The 21,976-nt window shown below is 42.3% G+C and overlaps 1 long non-coding RNA gene across 1 annotated transcript in view; it reads left to right on the top strand.

The window, feature by feature from the left end:
• LOC143441920 (uncharacterized) overlaps positions 1-21,976 on the top strand; it is a 49,016-nt gene that overhangs the window by 7,739 nt on the left and 19,301 nt on the right. Inside the window, exon 2 of the long non-coding RNA XR_013109672.1 lies at positions 17,998-18,158. This is a non-coding gene — a long non-coding RNA (uncharacterized LOC143441920). The remainder of the gene's footprint in view (positions 1-17,997; positions 18,159-21,976) is intronic.

The raw sequence follows: 21,976 nt of genomic DNA on the forward strand, positions 1-21,976 counted from the left end.
AGATCAAGTCTTTAAACGTTTTTAAAAATTAATTTTATTTATCTATTTCATGTATATGTCTGTTTTATCTGCATGTATGTCCATACCTGGTACCCAGGGATACCAGAAGAAAGCATCAGATCCCAGGGGACTGGAGTTAAAGACAGTTGTGGGGCCCCATATAAGTGGTTGGGATTGAACCTGGGTCCTCTAGAAAAACAGCCAGTTCTTGCTGAGTCCCAAGTTTTAAAGAGTTTTAAATGTTTAATGTCAAACAAGTACTAACTCCTGTAATCATTCTGCCAAGTCGATATGTCAGATCTGACTGCTGGTAACTAGTTCAAAGCTGAAACTGTAACACTACATGTTTGTTGGCTATTATTTTAACTGAGTCTTAAGGAGTTTTTGTTTCCTTGTTTGTTTCCTAAATTCGATATTTATTTTAAATAGATTAATTGGCTGACTTGGGAAATTCATATATATATATATATATATATATATATATATATATTACAGATAGAAACCAAGCCTGTTGAGGCATTCCTATAACCCAATGAACCACAGGCTGACATGTGAGAATGGCAAGCTTAACTACATGGATACAAATCCATAGAAATAAATTTTCAACATGTCAACACTCTCTCTTAGAAGGGGAAGAGGCTCACACAGCCCCACCCTCTGCTGAAGATGATCTGCTAGGTGGATGTGAGACAAGCATTTTCTTAGGTGGCACAGCCTTTGGTAAGGTACACGGTTACCTGCAAACAAGCTCCTACCCTCGTTCCAGTAAGGAAATCTAAAGAAAAGCTCCGGGTCATACACAAGCCACACAAGAGCAGAAGGAAACTGTAAGAAATGATGGCAGTGGGAAGAGGACAGGAAAGGCAATGAACATGATAAAATACGTTATGCACATGTATGAAATGTCAAAATGAAGCCGCTGCTATGTATAACTAACACGCCAGTAAAGGCATTTCTCAAAAACATTTGAGAAGCCTTTTGTTTTTGTAATATGTTATAACCTTGAATGAGTCTATCTTCAATACACTTCCCAGAGATTTACAAATACCCATTTATATATTCAATTGTGGGGCACTGTGGGAAACAGAATGGGGTTCTTATTCTATGTGCCTGTGCTTTACAAATGATTGAATTCCTCCACTTTGCTCAAGTTTGTCACTGTCCTGGAGTCAATCCTTGGATCCTGACCTGGACCCCTGAGCTTTCAGGGAAGACAAGCCAGAGCTGTCTGCACCTTTTGCCTGAATTCTTTCTTTCCACTCTCAGAGCCTCGACGATACCATCCGTGTCTGTAGTCTGACTCTCCACCAGCCTGTGCTCACCAGAACAGCTAATGTTTCTGGCCTGGCGAGTCCTTTCTTTACAGTTCAGGCTCCTCTGTCGTCTCCCCAGGCTCAGGTTTCACAGGCAAGCCTGATTTCTCCTTTTTTTTTTTGAATTTACAGTCAAGGCAGAGTAGCTATCTATCTTTCAATGATACGCCGCAGGAAAAAAGATGGAGAAAAATGCAGGAAAGACAATAAGACCTTTTCCCTAAAACTGGCTTTGTCATTAGCTGTTTTTATGCTGAACACCCCACTATAGTCCCCACTTTTTGACCCTGGGCTTGATGGGAACAGGTCCAGAAAGCTATTTCACTTGTCAGTAGAAGAGGTCTTGGCCCCAGGCTATTTTAATCAAAGTAATTGTGCTGACTGGTCTTATGTCAACCTGAGACAAGCTAGAGTTATCTGAAAGGAGGGAACTTCGATTGAGAAAGTGCCTGCAAAAGATCAGGCTGTAAGGCATTTTCTTAATTAGTGATTAGTGGGGGAGAGCCCCTTCCATTGTGGGCGGTGCCATCCCTAGGCAAGAAAGCTGGCTGAACAAGCTTTGCTGAGCAAGCCGGTAAGCTCGATGGTCTTTGCATCAGCTTTCTACCTCCAGACCCCTACCCTGTTTGAATACCTGTCCTGCCTGATGTGGAACTATAAATAAACCCTTTCCTCTTCAACTTGCTTTTGGTCATAGTGTTTTGTTGCGTCAATCAAAACTGGAACTAAGACAGTAATGCAGTATGAACTGTGGCTATTCTTTGGGCAAAGTGTGTGTCAATGTTGTTAGGTTTTATTTGGTTTGGGTTTTTTTGTTTGTTTGTTTGTTTTTTGGTTTTGTTTTTTTTTTTTTTTTTTTGACAGGGTCTTACTGTGTGGTTCTAGATGGCCTCAAACTCACAATGTAGACCAGGCAGGCATCAAACTCAGGATGGCCCTCTCTTATCTCTACCTCCTCAGTGCTAGGATTACAGGTGTGTGCCACCAAGCCTAGCTCTTTCATTTCTAGTACATGTTATAACTATAACATGATAGAAGGAAGTATTTGGAGTCAAAAACCAAAGCACAGATGAATCAGAGTACAGTGGCACGTGCCTCAAATCCCAGGGCTTACAAGGTGTCGTCAGGAGGATTAGGAGTTTAAAGCCAGCCTGGGCTACATGAAAGCCTGTCTGTAACAAACAAATAAATAAAACAAACAACAAAATGTGACTCAGAAGAAAATAGCCTGTGAATACACAGGCAAGTGAGACAATCCCGGATAAAAACGTTAAACTCATATGTATTTAATTAAACGTTACATATAAGAAAGCATGAAACAGACATTATATGTAGTTAAATATATTATTGAAAACACCCATATATAAAACCAGGTAGAGCTGAGCCACTGGGACACATGATGTAGGACCTTTCTAGTCACTGTATGGTTCACACAGAAAAAGTGTTGACCTTTTACCTGGCAGCTGGTAAAAATATAGCATCTGGAGCTGGACATGTGACTCGGCAGTCCAGGGGACCCAAGCCCCCATGTCAGGTGACTCCTGTCTATCTGTGGCTACAGCTCCAAAGGATCCAAGGCCTCTGAACATTTCCAGCACTGTTGTTCATCCCAAGCTGGGCGTGGCAGACACACCTATAGCCCGGGGAGTTGAGAGGTAAAGGCCGAGGAGGATCAGGAGTTCAAGTCACCCTCAGCTAGCAGTGGGTGTGATGCTGGTGGACTCCATGAGACCCAATCTCACAGATTTTTACAAATAAAAATAGAATAGCCATTCCCACACTGGACCTACTATGTCAGAATTTACACAACAGCAAAACCCCTCTGTCGAGGACACTTTAGTACGTAAAGTTACAGAACTACTTGTAGGCATAATGTTTTTGTGCACCAAGTAAAAGGTTATCCTTGTGTAATTCAAATGCAGATTTCTTTGCCCTCATATCTGTTTCAGTCTAGACAAGGCATTGTGATGCTTGTGTCTAAAATCTCCTGTCTCAAGTTTGTATAAACAATCCTTGCCGATTATTCTCTGCCGCGTCAATAAATGCTGATCACCCAATGGCTGGGCAGAAGAGAGAATAGGGTGGAAACTTCTGCCAGCCAAGGGAAGGAGAGTGAGAGGGAGATTCAGACCGATCATGAGAAGAAAAACATCTGAAGCAGAGAGAGCCAGAACAATATTAAACTGCAAGTATCATGGGGATGGGAGATGGCCAGATTAGCGTAGGAGGATGAGGTAGATCATTTAACTGCCCAGATATTGAGGTATGTTGTTGTAAATATTCAGCCTCAATGGGGGCTCTCTGCTCTACCTGTGATCATTCAGTCCCCAGATTTAAAAAAAAAAAAAAACACAAAACTTTTATATTTATAATAAGCCTAAATCAGCACTAAGCTAGGCAGACATCTACCTCAATGTTATTATGTCTACGTCCCTGCCAGTAACCCTGAGATATGACGACTTGTTATGTTCCATCTGGGCTGCTCTTAACTCCAACTGGCCAGCCCTCACGGCCATGTTTTCATGACTCACTTACCCCATGGCGTCTTCTCTCCTCTTTTCCCTGTCCAGGTCTCACCCCAGACTCCAAGCCCAGGAACCAAAACCCCACCTATCTTTCTTCTGCACAGCTATAGGCTGTCACCATCTTTATTCAATCGATAATTTTCGATTAAGGAGCAAGGTCATATAGCATTATTTGGTGCACGCGCAGGGTTTTCTCATCTATGAGGCAGCCAGGGCTAGTATTTAGCATTACAATACTGGCAACAAACCAAGCCTCAACGGAGATGCAACGTAGAATAAATCTGGTTTCTCTGTGTAGTTACTGGGGACTAGCCAAGGTAAAGGAATACAGCCACTAGATTAAGTTACTAAATAGTAAATTAAATTAAAAAATTTAAAATTACAAAGCCTCAAAGTATGCAACCATTATACCTAAATTGTGACGTTAAATTAAAAAGAATTCATTTTACAATCACTCATCTGGGGCAAGTTCTAGAATGTACTTGTGTTCTGCTTCTTCATTTATAAAACGAACATACTGGCATCTGCTTCTTAGGGCGTTAAGGGTAGTATGTCCCAGGTACATAGAGAGATAGCAAGTGCCCCATAACTGCTAATAAAGACAAGATATAAAATATGTCTCAGGTCTCTGGAATTGACTTCTATGCCTTGGTATACACACAGTTAACTGTAACTGAAGCTCTGTTAGTCATGGGTGCTCATTCACTTTCCTGACTATTTTTTTTAAATAAGATAGTCATTCAAAAATAAGTAATTTTGAAAAGTGTCAATGCTGACTGGTCCAGCTGTGCAAATAAATCTTCACTTTGGGGGAAGTCGATTTTCTTATCTGGACACAGGGGAAGTTCACCGGCAGCCTTTCATACCTACATTTTAATTGTTAAAGTATTCATTGTGAAAACAAATACACTTTGATACTCAACCTGGAACGTCACAAATTAGGTATAATGGTTGCATACTCTGAGGCTTTGTAATTGACAGGCATTTTTACCTACAAAAAAGAGCAAACAATAATAATAACAGCAACAACAACAAATAATGAAGGGTGACCAGAGCAAGCTTTAAAACCTGAAGGCCGTCCTAAAATGAATCCTGTGTCTGCAGGAAGCTCCCATGTTTTCATTCCAACGCAGGTGATGACTGTGTCTCAGTACATTGGTCTTCTCGTCTGATGTGATTGCCTAATTGTTGAAGATTAGAGGGGTTAACTCAAGTTTTGGGAGTGTCTGGAAGTCAGACAAACAGGTATGGCACAAGATTGGGGAGGTTAGTTCCTGGTGGGCTAACTCCTTTGGGGAAAGAAAAAAAAAAAAAAAAAGGTTTCTCATATACTTGAAGCCAAGGCTTACAGCTTTTAAACTTAAATTGTTAAACCTTAAACTGGATGGCTGTGGTCCCTAACTGCTTGGCATCCCTTCTCCCCCTTACTTCACACACTATTTTCCCCTTTGGAAACCTTGTCATCGATTCTCAGTCCATGTCTCCATGTTGTTAAGAGGAAAAAAGAGGCTCATCAATAGAAGTCAACCCCAATCTCCCTCCCTCCCACATCCTATGTTACTCAGGCTAGCCTGGATTTCTCTATCTTCCTACCCCAGCCTCCTGAGCTCTAGGCTAAGTTGCTTGGTGAAGGGAGGGGGAAAGGGGGGGAGGGAAGGAGAAGAAACAGCTGGACTGAGGCTGTAGTCACAATCCTGGCTGGATATCCAGCCCTACATACACCAGGTGGTGATGAGCTAGCTCCCCTTTGGCAGTAAGGCCAACCATGGGGTTGATCCAAAGTGAGTGAGCACCCCCATTAGGTCCCCTCCCCTCCAGGCTGGGGACCATGTGTATATACTGCACTGGCTCATCTTCCATGACCCCCCAAAATGACCAATCCCAATGCAGTCATAAAACCCATAAAAGGCTGCCAGGCAGAGCAACGCCTCTGCCCCCTTAAGTCCTCCCACTATCAGGCGGTTTCCTCTCTTTCCTTTAATAAATCAGTTTGCTCTGCTGGCTCCTTATCTGGGTCTTCTTATTTTTGGATGTGAGACAAAAGATTGAGAAGCCACAGACTCAGGGTGGCCTTGGTGGCTGACCGCTGACACCCTAACTCCCTGACTTAAGCTTATCAAGAGCCAAGAAAGGCTGTGTCCTGTCAAAGAACAAACATCACACCCACACCGGTAATGCAGCACTTGGGAGGTAGAAGAGGAAGGGCAGAAGTTCAAAGCCTTCCTCAGCTGTAGAGCAAGTTTCGATAACAGCCTGGGATATATGAGGCCCTGTGTGAAAATAAACAAAAATCTACAGTCAGGGGTGATAAAGCAAAGAACTTGAGCAAAATTCATTATTGTAATATTTTAGTCACTCAAAGTACATGGCACATATGCAAATATGCCTAGGATGCTTCTCACATCATGGGCAGAGCAACCAGATCATGCTGCATAACTGCTGTACATGAATATCAGAGACCATCGAGAATCATCATGTACTTCCTTATAATTCACCAGAGATGCCTACGATGATTACCAAAACTGTTCCATTTAAAGTGTCAATCAGTCTGATTATTTGATTCTCAATTAAAGGCCAAGACCTTGCTACCTTAGGACTTGAGATGAGGTCCATTCACCTTAATCTCCCACATCTGTAAGAGATAATTTGAGGCTGTACTTTGTGACACAAACCTATAATCCCAGCACTTTGGAGGTACAGACAGTAGGGTCAAGAATCCAAAACCAGCCTCATCTACCCTGCAAATTTGAGGCCAGCCTGAGCTAAGAAAGACCCCACCCCCAAAAACAACAACAAAAGATAGCAACAACAGAACACTGGCTTGAGTCAGGGGATTGGAAATCAGACTTTCTTTTTTGTCTTTCGTCATACAGATTTCTAAAACATTTTTTGAGAAAGCCTTCTTAATTCTCTATTCTTTCAGCACGCTGCCATCGTGTGGTCGCTTTGTTGTTTCACACAAATCCTTCAGATCCTATGATGTCCCCTGCTCCTGAAGACGAACTCCCCTAAGAAGCTGAGCTGAAATAGAATAAACACCTCCCCCTATTAGTCTAGAGTATGACACAAACTTGTGTGTAATTTGCTACATTTGTGATGTTTGTATGATTTGCTAAACTGCAAGAAGGAATGTGAATAAGGAACATGAAGACACTAAGGAATGGAAAGAAGACTTGATTGGGGCATCTGCCCGAAACCCTTGCAGACAGTTGAGACAGTACCATCCTCAAGTCAACCTCAAGCTTTATCAGGAGAGCCACTCTCACAGAAAAGGAAATTAATTGATTCAAAATTAGGATGTAATCTAAACAAAAGTTTTTCATAAAATATTTGCTATGAGTTTCAAGGTTTTATATATGATTTTGTATGTGGTTTTCTGCAAACACAGGAAAACTCAGTGGAGTCAACATAATTAAATTCTACCATGCACGTGAGTGTGCTGGAACAGGCCTGTATCCCAGCACTTGGGAGATGGAGGCAGGAAGATCAGAAATTCTCATCTCTGGTAGCTACATAGTGGGTTCCATACTCAATGGTAAATTGCTCAATAAAAAATTAAAAGAGCCATTGTCCTGTCTGAGGTCAAAGCAGAGAAGACAGAAAACCTAAATGGTGTCACTCGCATTCTAAGCTGTTTCTCCATGCTTCTGTGACATCAGGACTTGGAGCTAACAGCCAAATTTCCCTCCACTTAATCCTCCCACCGGGTAGAATCCAATGTCAACCAGATAGTCTTCTATCACTGGCCTTAGAAGGAAAGCACCTTTACAGCGGCCCTTCGACTCTCTGTCCTCTTTTATGTTCTTCCTGCTTTCTCCAGCCTTTCCCTGTCTATAAAACCAACCTCTGCCCAGCCCACAGAATATGTTCTCTAGTTTATGGAATAAAGCATCGCCCTATTCTAGAAAGACATTGCTGTAACTTTGTCCTTTGACAGAGTTGAGAGGTCTCAGGTCTGCCCACATTTGGGAATGGCATTATCTTGGGTCCTTGCCACTGCCTTTTCCCCAAATACGAAGCCAATATAACCACTGGGATCTCTCGAAGTTTCCCGGCACCTTCATTATTTTAGATCACCCACAAGATTAGAGTCACGGATTGATGGCATCATCCTTCCCCCAAACTCATATGTTGAGGTACTAATCTCAAGTCCCTCAGAATGTAACCTTATTTGGGAATAGGTTCTTTACAGAGGTAATAAAGTTAAAATGAGATCATTAGAATGGGCCCAAATCCAACTCAACTGGTGTCTTTATAAAAATAAATCTGGACACAGTGACATTTATAAAGGCGAGAGGATATGTAGACACGGGAAAGATGGCAATCTACAAGTCTGGATTAGAGGCCTGAATCAAACCTTCCCCTCACCACACGCCCAAGGACTCCACCTACCCACATTTGTTCTTGAATGTCTTGAATTCTAGCAACTTTTGTTGTTCAGTGTCTCCTGACTCTTTTAAAACATTTTTTATTTGTTTTTCGTTTATGTTATAAATGTTTTGCCAGTATGTAGGTATGTAACCCTTGTGGGTACCAGGTGCCTGTGGAGGCCAGAGGAGGGCATGAGATCCCCTGAAACTCTAATTACAGACTTTTATGAGGCGATGTGTGAGTACACAGTACTGAACTTGGCTACTCAGCAAGAGTAATGAGTGCAATAACCACGGAGCCATCTCTCCAGCCCCAGCTCCTCCTGATTCCTGAACATTTCTCTGGAGGAACTAAAGCCAAGGAAAGCTGTGTGTGACACACCCAAAGTCAAGGAATGCAAACACAGCAGAATCGGGATGTTTCTCAGCTTTGTTATTTTTCACCTGTCACTCCAAGTGCCTGCTGTTCCTCTTCAGTGCCTTTTTTTCCTGGAACAGTCCTTCCACACACGTATAACGCTGTTTCCTCCACGCTGCAGACAGAAGACCCAGTGAAAGGCACTGTTTCCTCTTTCTAGTAGTCTCTATTTTTTCATTTGAGAGAACTCCTTAGGCTGGCTCCCTGCCTGCAAGCCAAGGATGTGTGAAGTAAGGTGAAGCTCACTTAAGTTAATGTGTTCTAGCTAAGGATGCTTTGACTGTATCAGTCAGAAGCCAGAGAGGAAACAAAGAGCTAACAGCAGGGGCACAGAGGTTCTCTTCTTGGAATAGCTTAATGCAAGCAGAAGAGAGGTAAGCTCAGGTTTTCTATGAAATGGGGACTTGCAGGCCAGTAATGTTTTCTTTTTCTTCTTTCACTTTTGTATTCGACAGAACCAAATCTACAAGAAATAGGTTGAATCATTGCAGTTGAATCTCTCAAAGCTGTTACAGAAAAGTGGAATGGGTTAAAGGGTATACACGACACAACCATCTGTTCCTCTTTTTAAAAGAAGGAGTCAAGATGTGGGCTTATTTCTTTAATAAGAGCATGAGACATTAATATAAATTTAGGGCTCAGAGATTAGTCCTTTCATCTTATTCATAGTATGGCTTAGACTATTGGGCTGCATTCTGGATACCATAGAGACATAAACCGAAAGTATCGTTTGGCAGTTGTCAAACCAGCAAAGGTACTGCTATACTAAGTAATGACAGTGATTACTCTCTTCAGTTACATGAGAACACTCCATTACAGATATTCAGTGTGGCTGGGACAGATCAAAGGTGTGCACCACCATGTCCAACATAGGTTCCATCTTTAACAGACAGTGGGGTGTGGAGGGAATCCATTACTCCACAGTAGTAATTGGGATTTAGTATCAGGGTTTTGCAAAACGGCAAATTCCCTGCTCACACTGGCAGGGGCTAGAGTTCCCAAGGCTCTTCCTTGGTCTTGTTTCATTCCTTAAGCATCTCTTCAAGGAAGACCTAGAAAAGAATGGGAGAAGCAAAGGCCTGGCCCGCAATTGCATCAAACTGTTCTTTCCACACAAACTTTAAGAGTCATTGGTTGCCCTGGAAACCCCCCCCCCCTTTGTAATCACTCCTCTTATAAAGATTCTAAAGAGCAACCAAGCAATCCATCACAAGTCAGTTGTGCATGCTCCTCCACCCCAAGCAAATCTCCAGATCCGAATGAGCTCAATGACAGGTCTGAAACACTCTGCGTGCTGTTCTATAACGGGGCATTGTCACTCAGCACGTTAAAATCTGCAAGAGGAAGATTCCTCTCAATATCTTATTTTAGAGAAATGTCCTATATATTTTGCTTTTAATTCATCAATTTGACCATTGTCCATTTTGACAGCCAATTAGCCATATCATAACCAACATTATTGTGTTTCCTTTTTCCTTTTTTTTTTTTTTTTTTTTGGTTTTCTTTCAAGACAGGGTTTCTCTGTGTAGTCCTGGCTGTCCTGGAACTCACTCTGTAGACCAGGCTGGCCTTGAACTCAGAAATCTGCCTGTCTCTGCCCCCCAAGTGCTGGGATTAAAGGCATGCGCCACCACTGCCCCCTTTTTCCTTTTCTTTGTGTGTGCATGTGTGTGTGCAGCGTATGTGCACATGTGGTCAGCTCTTTCACTCCTTGCCTTACTCCTTTGAAGCCAGATTTGTCATAGAAGCTACAGTGAGACTTGCAGCCAGTAAGCCTTAGCAATCCTCTTGTCTTCATAAGTTGGTAAATGGTAAAATTAATAATAATAACAATAACAACAACAACATGGAAAGCAAGAGAAGAAAAGATGCATTATTGGTCACTGGCCTTCACATGTATGTACACTTGCAGGAGAATACAATTGCACATATACAACCCACACACATGAAAATCCCTTCAATTTGAAATAACTTACTATTAGGATTAGATTGTTACTATTGCTATGAGGTAGGTTGGTGGTTATCAAGCATGAAAGAAGTGATCTTTTCTGACTGAAAATTAAGCATAAGTGCTTAATTCCCTTGGCCTTTTAAAGTTATGAAGATTATAATTTAATGTATGTATATGGTGGAGGAGGCAGCAAAGTCATTTACAAAAATGCATGGAGAAATTTAGAAAAGATGTTTCACTTTTAAAAATTAATTTGAATTTGAATTATTTATCAACTGTTTTAAGTGTTTCAAAAAGAAAAAAGTTTAATGAATCATAGCACACACACACACACACACACACACACACATATATATATATATACATATATATATATATATATGTTCAATGTAATATTTATATTCAATTACATTGAAGGTCAAAATGATAGGTCAGTGGTTTTGAATACTGTTCTTTCAGAGGATCTAAGTTTGACTCCCAGTACCCATGTCAGATGGTTCACAGCCACATGAAACTCAAGCTTCAAGGGCATCCAATGTGTGTGGCCTCCGTGAGCACCTGCACTCACATATGCATGCATACACCACACACACACTTAAAAATAATAAAAATAAAATAAAAATATTTTTACACAAGACTGATCCCAAGCCCTCATGAGAAGAGAGAATCAACTCCTGCAAATATTCTTTTGACTAATACAAGTACACCCGACACTCCAGCATACACACACACACACACAAAAGAAAAAAAGAAAGAAAGAAAGAAAGAAAGAAAGAAAGAAAGAAAGAAAGAGTTATTTTATAGTAGTTGAGGTATTTCTGTAACTGGGGGACAGTCCTGAACAAGGGAAAGGTCTGTTGGTGCTTGCAGAGTTCCACATACTGAAGAAGGAGAGGGTCAAGTGTAGGGTTGATTTGACTCTACTACAGGCAGGACACACAAAGTGTGGTATGGGCAATTCCACAAACCACAACAAAAGCCGCAAAGAGAGCAGGAGACCTGAGCTAACACAAGACCACAACTGACCTTCAGATGAAGACTTCAGATAATGCCTCCAACCCTAAAAACCAATATCTCAACTCTTCTTCATCCACCTCTTAGAAAATCTCTTAGAAAACAGGATTCACCTCTTTAAAAAACATATCTCACCATCAGAGGCAGACACCACCTTAGGGTGGAAAAGGATTAGCAAATCTCTCAAAACTTATATAGTATCTTCTTTCTGTAGTAGATGACGATCATACAAAAACATACAGCTGGTCAAGGTACAGAGAATAAGAGACTTTGGAGTGTTTATCTCTAAATGGGATGTCTATATCACACCCTTCTTCTCAAGGCTCAGGGATCATTGAGAAAGAGGTAGTAAGAAGGTTACAAGAGCCAGAAGTAGTGAATAACTATAGTGAAACAGTATTTACTGGATATAATAGGGCCATTGTACACACAAAATTTACATGTACTGTGACAGTGTGCACAAGTCCTGTACAAGATCAAGCCAGCCAAAATCCAAACATAGACAGGACAGAGCCTCAGGAAGTTTCACCGATATCTGAAAAGCTATTGGCAATTAATGGCAACGTGGGGAGAGAGAGTCAATTTTCTTCAGGGATGCAGCCCCTGAAAGGCTCCTATTTATCAGTAGATGGTCCTAGTCCATGCACAGAGTGGACTTAGGATAGAAGGGGTGGGGTAGTGAGTAGGGGAGGGAGAGGAAGAGGATGAAAGAAGGGAGGAAAAGGGTGAGAGAACAAACGTGAAGTTGAAGTTGGGAGGGGAAAGTGGTCAGGAAGACAAGGCAGAACTGGAGGAAAGAATAGGGGTTGGATTTGATCAAAACATACCATATGCGTGTATAAAATTCTCAGTAAACAATGTTCTTCTTTAATCCATATGGCTGTGTTCATGGTACCACAAGAAATAATCTTATTATAAGATTATTGTCTAAAAGCAAAACAAGCTATATAAAAGAACAGAACCAAGTATCTGTGCAGCCTTAACTGTTATAGAGTCATGTTGTCCCTTACAAAATGTACTTGGCCAACATATGTAGGTCATAGCCTTATGGCTCAGGTAATAGCACCTGCAGGGAAAAGTTGAGAATAAGTAGCATAGACATCTGTACTTCCTGACCTGTGCCCCCTTACTCCACTTGCCGAAGGACTCTCTAATGCACTGGTTGCTCTGGCAGCAGTATCAGACATCTTTCCTCCTTAGTATCCACTTACCTTACATTAGGCTCATATGATTAGAGTGTCATCCCCCACAGATGTCATCATCCTCAGGTGACTGTCCACCTGCCGTGATATTTGTCCCTGGTTGTACTAACAGGAAGCACTAACTCTTCCTCAGCTGTCTTATCACTGACAGGATGCCTGGTGTTGAAAACTGAATAGGGGGAAAGATTTGTTTTAGTCCATGGCAGGGCATCGAGGAGAGGTGTAAGGAAGCAGACCACACCTTGATGGCCTGGACATGCAGCAGAGCAGAACAGGAAGAGAAAGAAGCCAGAGCAAGATGCAGAACCCAGGACATACCTCCAACAGGCCCAGCCCTCCACAGTCCATCACATCACCCAGGGGCCATTAAAACTTATATCCACTAAAGTACTATTTAAGTCAGAGCTCTATCTACTTGTATTAGTCAGGGTTCTCTAGAGTCACAGACCTTATAGAATGTCTCTCTATATTAAGGGAATGTATTGCAATGAGTCTATAGTTCAACTAACACAACAATGGGCAGCTGTGAGTGGGAAGTCCAAGAATCTAGTAGTTGCTCAGTCCCATGAGGCTAGTTGTCTCAGCTGGTCTTCTGTATAAGCTGGAATCCTCAAGAAGTAGGTTCCAACAGATGTGCTGGCAAGTCAGTGCAAGCAGACAAAAAAAAAAAAAGTGAGTCTTCCGATGTCCTCCAGTAAAAGGTGTGGCCCAGATTAAAGGTGTGTACCACCATGCCTGGATGTGGAACTTGCTTTGTCGCAGACTGGCCTTAGACTCAGAGATCTGCTTGCCTCAGTCTCCTGGGATTAAAGGCACGTACTACTTTTCCTGGGCCTAAGCTTTTCATGGCCACTATGCCTCAAGCCCCAAGTCAAGATCTGGGTCAAAAGCCTGTGTCTTCCACCTCAGGATCTGGATCACAGGTGTGCCCTCCATTTCAGGATTGTAGCTCATTACAGATGTAGTCAAGTTCACAAGCAGGAATAGCCACACTACTTATGCCTGAAAATACATTTGCAGACATTCCCGAGGTGTGTGACTATTTAACTTAAGATTAACCATGGTAACTAGCCTAGCTTTCTCATCCTCAGTTTGAACTTTAGCTTTCCCCATTTCAGCAAATACCTGTGATTTGTTTCATCCAGTTCCTTGTGGTGAATCATCTTTGATTATCTGATTCTCCCTCATTACCTTAGCCATCCAGTGTTATAATTCTAATAACCATGTAATATCATTTGCCCTGTGTTTTATCATTGCCAGAACACTAAGGTGCCTTCTATCCTATTTCATCTGTGACTGTAAATTGTGTTAAGTGTATAGTAATTAAATATTTATTTGGGACATTACTATATTTTGTTTGTTTATTTGTTGTTTTTGAGGCAGGAATTTCATATACTCCAGGCTTGATTTTTTTGGTTGGTGGTTGGTTGGGTAACACATGCTAGTCATCTGTTTGAAAGAAGGGAACCTCAATTAAGAAAAATGCCTCTGTAAGATGGGTCTGTAGACAAGTTTCTGGGAAATTCTCTTCATTAATGATTGATGTAGAAGGGTCCAGACCATTATAGTGGTGCTACTCTGGGTAGATGGTCCTGGAATGTGTAAGAAACCAGAGAAAGCAATGGAAAGCAAGCCAGCAAGCAGCATTCCTCTACAGTCTCTGCTTCAATTCCTGCCTCCAGGTCTCTCAGGAGTTCCTGCTTTGGTTTCCTTCAGTGGGATATGTGACCAGGAAGATAAAAGCCAAATAAACCCTTTTCTCAACAAATGTTTTTGATCACAATGTTTTATTATGTCAATAGAAACTCAGTTGGCTTGTGTTTTGTTTTGTTTGGAGACAGTCTCACTTTGTAGCCCTACCTGGCTTGGAGCTTTGTAAATTTTTCTTGCCTCAGTCTCTTCACGTGGTCTGGGATTGTAGACATGACCCACCCATGTATTTTTTTTTGTATTACAGTTTTTTATTTTTATTTTTAAACATTTATTTATGTGTATGTGTGTTTGGGTTTGCATACCACAGTGTGTGTGTGTGTGTGTGTGTGTGTGTGTAATGCAACAACTTGCAGAAGAGGGTTTTCTCCTTTAACCAAATGGGTTTTAGGAAGCGCTCTCAGGTCCTCAGGCTTGGCAGGGAGTACCTTTACCCACTGAGGTATCTTGCTGGCCCTGTATTATAATTTTTAATGTCCTTAAAATTTATCAATTCACTAATAGTTTTACAAAACTGTGATATTTTCATCATGCTCCATTCAGGTATGGTTCTTTTGGCCTGTGTTGATGTGTTTGATTATTGTACAAGGTTTTCTGGATAGGTTTTTGTCAGCTTTACACAAACTAAAGCCATCTGGGAAGAGGATGTCTCAATTGGGAAATTACCTCCTTTGGATTGATTGCTTTTTTGAGCATATCTATAAGACACTGTCTTGATGAACACTTGGTATGGTGTAGTACCAGGGAAGTATTAGTGATCACCAAAAAACAGACAGGAGTCAAGTCAATGTAACTTATAGGAGAATCTTCAGTAGAGCTAGCTTCGGGCCCCTCAGTCCACCAAGGAGCCCTGAATATCGATGGGGGTAAGGCTTTATAGAAAACTTCTGGGCAGGTAAGTGATTTTAGCCTGGCAAGCATCTAATTGGAGAGCTACTATGGCCTTTAGCATAATTGGCTGGTGCTGGGAGTCAAACCATAAACTTAACTTCTACTTCCTTGTGCATTGGTGGTTGTTAGGCAGGGGGCTGGCTTGTTGGCAATTAACTTGGAAATGCTGGATTTGCTGAAATCAGCCTAGGAACGGGAGTTAAGATCCAGTTTTGCTGGGGGAGATTAACCTGGAGATGCTGGTCTTGTGGGGGTAACTTGGAAACGGATGTTAGGTACCGGCCTGTTAGTGTACCAGAATTTAAGTTCTCTAAAATGGAGTCTGAACTTAAAAGGTTTGGTCTCTCAATGGGACAGTACTGCACGTGATGCCAGCTACTCTTGGGCAAGTGGGCCCAGGAGGTTGTATAAGCAAGCAAGCTGAGCAAGCCATGGAAGCAAGGCAGGAAGCAGCAGTCTTCCTTAGTCTCCGGGTCAATTCTTGCCTCTTGGTTTCTGCATTGAGCTCCCTCAGCACTAGACTACAGTCCTGTGAGCTGGAATGTATCCCTTTTTAGTCAGCATTTTATCGCAACAATAGAGGCAAACTAAAACAGGTATCAAACCCCAGAGCCTCATGTGCGCTAGGAAAGTATTCTACTAGTGAGTCATTCCCAGCCCTGATTCCGAATTTTCAGTGGGTGAGAAGGGAGATATGTTATAGACTAAAAACTGGCAAATAAATAAATAAATAAATAAATAAATAAATAAAACAAAACCCCTTTCTCCAAAGGCCCAGGCAGTAAATCCTCAAGGCTTTATGTGCTGTATGGTCTGTTACTGCTAGATGAAGGCACTTCTGTGATATGAAGGTCAGAGGCTCAGATCTAACAAGCCGGCTTTGGGCTCTGCAATAGCTTGAAGACAGGTTCTCTCCACCAAAATTCATGTGAAGACTCAGGCCACAAAGCAGCAGGATTAAGGGAAGGTCATTTAACCCGGTTGCTACTTTTCTCCTAAAAGTGAGTTCTAATTCTCACAGGACTGGATTAGTTACGAAGAAAGAGAGCGAGGCTGCACTAAAAATAACGCGCGGCTCACACCAGACGTGGCTGCCTGCTCACAAGCTTTGTAGCCTTCCAGAGCCACAAGAGTCCAAAGTAAACCTCTTAGCTTTATACATTGGTCTCTGGAGTTCTGTTATAGCAACAGAAAACAGAGTAAATCAGAGGCACGGCCTGATGGCCCTGTCACAGAGGACAGAAGTCGGAGAGTTTAGAGGACAAATCCGTAAATGCCCCCTCACAGTCAGAGTGGTTAGAAATCAGGTGGAGGGAGAGCTGCGTCATACTTGGAAGGGTGAGAGATAAAAAGGCATCCTAGGCAGCAGGGACCGAACGTGTGAAGCCGCAAACATGCCAGTGAGAGCTAGCAGGTCCTCTAATCACACAGGCCTCCATGAAGGAAGAATGCATTTGGACCCCTGAGGAAGAAGCAGCTAGCCAGCAGGGTGTTTAGAGAAAGGTTATAAATTGTGGTGACAATCAGTGATCTCGATCCTCTGCTTACACTGGAGCCTTGCGGATCATAAAATCCCCATTCCACTGTTTTATCAGAAGCATTAGCAGAGGTAAGGTATCTCTTTGAAATCTGCCACAGGACTGCCTTAAACATTAACTAAAATCTTGTGAGTTTAGCAACTCCAGAGGTAAGAAAGAGCCCATAATAGGAGAGGCACGTGGGAATTGCAGTCCAGATGCTTTCAAGGAAATTCTGGGGACTGGAGAGATGGCTCAGTGGTTAAGAGCACTGACTGCTCTTCCGGAGGTCCTGAGTTCAATTCCCAGCAACCACATGGTAGCTTATGACCATCTGTAATGGGATCTGATGTCCTCTGCTGGGTATCTGAAGACAGCTACAATGTACTCATATACATAAAATAAATAAATCACCCTGTACCATAATGCTGAATATATATGAGTGTGTGTGTATATATATGCATATATATGTGCATACATATACATATACATATACATACATATACATAATGAAAAGTCTGGCTTTACAAACTACCTTACTGAGGTAAGACTGACACACAAAGATCTGTGCCTCCTTAAACTACATAATTCAGTGAGTTTACAGTTGTAAGCCATTACCATAGCCTGCGCCTCAAGGATCTCTGGCCTTTCTCTTCTGCCTTCTTGATCAAAAATCATTATTGTTCTTGTTTGGTTTGTATTTTTTTTTTTTAAAGCCACTCAGACCACATTCTCTAATATTAACTGCAATGCCAAGAGTCTGAGGAGAGACCCTTGTGCCTCACGGTTTCTGGTCTCTACACAGTCAGAGAGTCTTCTGTTGTAACAAACATAGAACTGATCCCTGTCACAGCCAGCCTTGGATGCCGTCCTGACATAAATCCATAGTCAAATGGGGAGAGAGAACCTCAGCTAATGAGTGCCCAAGCCCAGGCTGGACCATGGCCAGTTGGGGAGGCCTATTCTTAGATGCAGGAGGCCCAGACCACTGTTGGAAGTTGGACACTTAGGTAGTGGGCCTGAGCTGGATAAAAAAGGAAACCGAGCAACCCAACAATCAACGTGCCTCCACCGTCTCTGTTTCAGCTCCTGCCTCCAGGTTCCTGCTTGAGTTCTTCCTCTTGCTTCTCTTGATGATGGACTGTAATCCGTAGGCTTGAAATGAACCCTTTCCTTCACAAGTCGTTTTTAGTCAATGCATTTATCACAGCAACAGAAAGCAAACTGGGACAATCCTGAAAAATGAGGTATGTTTTTTTTTTTTTAAAGAGTTATTTGCACACATGCGTTTCTGTGTAAGTATGCCTTGTATACGAGTAGGTGACCACAAAGTCTAGAAGGCGGTGTCAGATTTCTTAGAGCTAGAGTCACAGGCAGCTGAGTGGCACTCAACATGAGTAGTTCGAAATAAACTCAGGTCCTCAGGAAGAGCAAATGCTCTCTTAACCTCTTCACCAGCCCTCCAGCTCCTTGACGAATAGTCTTGTCATTACTGTTTTAACAGGAACACTATCTTAAGCCATGTTACACTTTGGATAGAAAATTGCCTCCTAAAGCCCATGTTTTAACAGCTTGTTTGCCAGCCTTTGGTGCCCTGAGACAGTTCAAACTGTGGGTCTAGTTGGAAGTAGTTAGGTCTCAAGGGACATGACCATGCAGGGTATGTTGGATCCTTCTCTTTTTTGCTCCACACACTTCCTGTTCACTTTCCAGCTGTCATGGGGTGAACAATTTCTTCCACCAAACAAGGCCATCAGCGTGCACTGCCTCCCCGCCAGCCCAGTCACCACAGAGTCCAACGACTATGAAACCTTAAGCCAAAGCAAACCTTTTCACTTTACTAGGTTGATTCTATCAGGTATTTTGATATGTCTCACAAAGGTCGCTAACAATTTTTTTTTCTGTTATAACATGATACCAGAGACTGAGTAATTTATAAAGATAGAAGCTTCAGGCTTGTGAGATGGCTCAGCAAAGGTGCATGCTTCTAGGCCTGATGACCTGAGTTTGATCCCTGAGACTCACGTGGTGGTAGAAAAGAACTGACCCCCCACAAGTTGTGTGCTGACCTCCATGTGTGTCCTGACACACACGTGTACTCCTGGAGCACCGCCACTCTCCTGGCCCAGACTCTGAATGCATAACTGTAATGTTTAGGGTTTGTCTTTAGAGACTGTTGAATACAAGAGTATGCCAGGGCAACTATAATGGCTTTTTGGGAGGACGGAGAAGGGTAATGGGAATTGAACTTAAGGTCTCACACAAACAAGACAAGCCCATCACTTGTTTAACAATTCCCCTGCCTCTGCCTTCCCAGTACCTGGGAGGTCAGGTTTGTGGTAAAGCCTTGGCTTTTTGAGGTTTTCTTGTTGATCCCTAATATGGTAAAAGTTATGAGACTAGCAGACTGAATCTCTATGCCTCTACAACCCTCTCTGCCATGAGCCATCTAATCTTATTAACTTCCAAAAGCCCCATCTTCAAAACCCATCACCATAGGCATCTTGGGATCATGCTCCCACATTAACTTCGGAGGGACACAGTTAAGCATAATAAGCACCTAACACTCATAAAATCTACCCTCTTAGCAATGTCACAAGAATTAAATGACAAATCATATGTCGCTATCCTTTTATGAACTATTGAACACAAGAAGAAATAAGACATTTAGGCCATACTAAAACAACTCCATCAAATAGGGGAAGGCTTATGTTTTGAACAGTGCCCTGTGGACCTGAGAATCAGAGAAATTAACTTTCCTAAGATCATAAGCTAACTAAGAGCAGAACCAGAACTGAAGTGTCAAAATTAAATTAGATGCCAAAAGGTTAATAGCCCAAATGATGATAGCTGCAGTTACAAATGTCACCTTGAGGAGGCCAGTCATTACTTTCCTCCTGACTGTTCTCTTCACTCCTAAGTTACTATTGGTGAGAATGACATGATCCTACCACAAGTTATCTGGGAAAAAGACTTGAGGTGATGCATGTGTCTCTGCTCTTCCACATTCAGCTCCTTTCTCTGCATTCCTAGGCTTTGTTTTGTTTTGCTTATTTAACACAGGGTGCCATATAGTCCAGGCTGGCCACAAGACAAGGTGCCATGTAGTCCAGGCTGGCCTCAAGACAGAGTGCCATGTATTCCAGGCTGGTTTCAAACTCACTGCATAGCCAAAGATAGCACTGAACTCCTGATTTCACTGCCTCTATATTTCAAGGCCTGGGATTACAGGCCTGTGCTACCATGCCTAATTTGCAAATTAAAAATTTTTGAAAATTTAACTTTATTATGGGAAGAGCACTTACTATACATTCTACTCTCTGCACATATTTTTAACTGTCCAATACAATATTGTTGACTATAGATAGATAGAATGCTATACAGCACATCTCTGTGGCTTATTTATTTATCTTACACAACTGAAACTTCATGCCCAACATTTAGTCATCCCTACCACCTCCCAATAGCCACACAGAACTAGAAAGAAAGTCCTTCATAAAAGGATATATCAGGGACCTGGAGACATAGTTGGTAAAATACTTGCTTTTTACCAACAAAGCACAGGGACTTGTGTTTGATCCCTAGATACCATGCATAAATTTAAAAAAGAAAAGGAAGAAAGGAAGGAAGGAAGGAAGGAAGGAAGGAAGGAAGGAAAAGAGGGAGGGAGGGAGGGAGGCGGAGAGAGAGAGAGAGAGAGAGAGAGAGAGAGAAAGAAAATCTGGTATGGTGGCACCTTATCATCCTGGTGCTGAGTGGACAGAGACAAAGGCTCACTGACTAGTTAGCAAGCTCCAGGCAAGAGAGTTAATGGGGGGGGGGGGGTAGAGAGAGAAAACAGGGGAGACATGCAGAGCTAAAGACTACAGTACAGCCTGGGTTGTACTCAAGCCTCCACACATGTGTGCACCTGAAGATACATGAACAGACAAACATACTAAACATGAATAAACAGAGCCAGAGGATGCAGAGGATGGTGCCATGGCTGAGGTTACCCAAACCTGACCACATGACTTAGATGCCCCAGGACCCACAAGGTAAAAGAACAGAACTGATTCTCAACAGTTGTCCTCTGATCTCCACCCCTGTACCACACAGGTATGTACACCTGCACACACATGCTTAATAAATAAGTATAATAATTAAATTTTTAAATAAGTAAGGGGTAGATAGAATTCTGTCTCATATGTAGCCCCTTCCTTTCTCTGAGACAGGGTCTTATTCACTGGGTACTCACAGGAAGGCAGACTTCCTCCTCAGTGTGGTGATTCTTCAGCCTCCATCTCCTTAGTCCTGGGTGTATTGTACACCCCCCACCCGCCCTTGGCTCGTTTTCCTATTTCCTCCAGTTTAACTTCTCAGGTAAGGCAACATGGTTGGTTTAAGTCCTGGAAAACCTCATTCAAAGACTACTGGACTGAGTGTGTTCCCTTTAAGGAGGAAGGGGGAAGTTGTAGTTTAGAGTGCAGCCTTCTAATAGGCCAGAATGGGAAAGAAAAACAGTGGGAAATTACCTACTGGGGAATCCCAGCAGCCACCTTCAAATGCTAATTAGTTACTGGACTTGGTGCCTAATCAAATGCAGTACTGCAGAGAAAGCCACACCTATACTTTGCGCCCTATGGGTGTCTACATAGATCTCATTTCTGGCTAGTTCCTCTTGCCCTCACTGGAGATTTTATGTAAAGTACTTTATACTTTAATGGCATATATTTAAAATTCTTTTCTTAGGAGATAAAGTGCTCCCACACACACACCATGATACTGGATTTTAGAGTAGTAATTATCGCTGAGCCAACCCCCTTTCTTTTTATAGCTGAGGTGCTATGATATACAATGGCTACCTCAGGCAACAAGTTCAGTTTTGTTTTTATGCATCAGAAAAGGAAAAAAAGCCACTGTCCTTCTCTGAGGTCCAACCTGGGACCACTGGAGTGACACCTTACTGTTGAGCCAAGCTGTAATTTAGGAAGCTTGGCTACAACTCTGAAGAAGAAGGAGTGTGAGGGGGATGAGGAAAGGCTGAGCAAACACGGGAGGGGCGAGTGGCCCACAGTAGTTTTAA

The sequence above is a fragment of the Arvicanthis niloticus genome, chromosome 4 (genome assembly GCF_011762505.2).
Source record: "Arvicanthis niloticus isolate mArvNil1 chromosome 4, mArvNil1.pat.X, whole genome shotgun sequence".
Lineage (NCBI taxonomy): Eukaryota > Metazoa > Chordata > Mammalia > Rodentia > Muridae > Arvicanthis > Arvicanthis niloticus.